The sequence below is a fragment of the Carlito syrichta genome, unplaced genomic scaffold, assembly GCF_000164805.1.
Source record: "Carlito syrichta isolate Samal-C Ts95f unplaced genomic scaffold, Tarsius_syrichta-2.0.1 Scaffold304704, whole genome shotgun sequence".
In the NCBI taxonomy this organism is placed as follows: domain Eukaryota; kingdom Metazoa; phylum Chordata; class Mammalia; order Primates; family Tarsiidae; genus Carlito; species Carlito syrichta.
The window spans coordinates 13594-15463 of NW_007248800.1; positions in this window are offsets into that span (position 1 = coordinate 13594).

Consider the following 1870-nt stretch of genomic DNA (forward strand, 5'->3'; position numbering starts at 1 on the left):
TACAGGCATGCACTACCACGCTCAGCTGATTTTTTGATTTACTGTAGAGTGAGGTCTCGCTGCCCAGGCGGGTCTCGAAACTGCGGGCTCAGGCAATTCACTCACCTCAGCCTCCCAAAGGCGCGGGATTACAGGCTGAGCCACCAAGCCCAGCTTATATTCGTTTTTTTAAAGATAGTATGTCAGTGGCTGCTAGGGTCTGAAGGCAAGATGGCCACCCTTTTGTTATATTGTCCAATTGTTTAGATGAGTATTTTACTGCCTTTATAACTGGACCATACTTTTGTCCTACCATACTTTTGTCCTACCAACCCCAAGACTATTTCTTTCCCCTCTGATGTGTAGAGGGTAAAATTCTTTTGGATAAAGCTATATGATTTCAACATGGATGGCCAAGACCAAAAGGCTGGCACCTGTGTTAAATTAAAAATTCATTTGGGTTTCAGCACCCTTGTTTACCTGTGGGGGTTGTTGGGGTGATGGTGAGCCAGTGCCAGGCAGTTTAGCAGGTCCTCAGGCCCCCATATGTGACCATTATTTGTGAGTCAAGTGTTCTCTCCTCTCCTTAGAAGAGAGTGCACTTGCTTCCCAATGGCTTATTGATCTGTACAGTGGACAAGGTCCAGAAAGTTAGGCCTCTTTGGGGCAACTATGTTTCTAGTGCCCCCACAGGCTGTACCCATGAGCAATGGACACCATCCCCTTAGCAGGTTTATTTTTAACAGATCTTTGTTGGCAATTGGAGTTTTGATTGCTAATTGCGACTGCCAATTGAGGTGCCTCTTTGGCCCTCTGGTTCTGTTGCTCTCCATGCTGACACTTTTGTTTTGGTGAAAAAAACTTAAAAACTCATCTTTTAAAAATAGATTACACATATGAAACTTTTTAACTAGTTCTCTGATTGTGATGGTCTGATGCAAAGCCCTTTAGAGTGAACAGACCACATGGATGTGTAATGATCTGTCCCTACTTATTTATAATTATGAATGGGCAAAGTTGTTAAGAAGCTTAAAAATTACTAAATTTTAGTTTCAGTTGCAAGGCACAAATTCACACCTTACAACTAGAACTACAATGCAACAACTAGGTGAGAGCGATCAGTTTTCATTTTTACTGAGCTCACATAGAGTACCTAGTACTTTATCTATCTGACAGATGTACTAGGTGTAGGCCAGTTTTTAAACCTTATCATGTTATGGAAGGTGTTTAGTATTTAAAGCTTTACCTATTTTATAAGATGGTGCTAATTAGGCGCAACAGGTGATTTATTATTTTGTTTATAAAATACAACTTTAGCAAGCCTGATATAACAATGGTGTTATTTAACATTAATGTGTTAACACATGGTAAAGTTGGAAATAAAATTTATTAGAACACTTGAAAGTTTGGGTGGAAAAACAAATTAAAATTACAATTAACTGTTAGCAATTACAAATGACTGTTAGCAAATTTGTACTGTCTTTTAAGTCATAACAGCAGTTAGAACAGGAGAAAAAAAATTATAACTAACTTGATTATATACCAAGATTTTTTCTTCATAAGTTCCCCTTTGTGATTCTTATCTTGATTTTTACATACCATTGATGATGACATGCTTGGACTCTGTTTTCCCTGTATTTTTTTCATATTAATGCTCCTTTATTTAATTGAAAGTAACTCAGACATTTAATGGACCTTTAAAATAATTTTGAGATTTTTTAAATCACAGAAGAATTTACCCATAATAATTGTTTTATTTATTTATTTATTTTTGTTTCTTTGTTTTTATAGCAGCTTGCTTAATTACTAATGAAAACTATTTCCTGGTCAATCAGTTTTTAGCATTTTACTGATAATTTAGAAGGTTTAGTGTTTTGGAACCAACAATTTT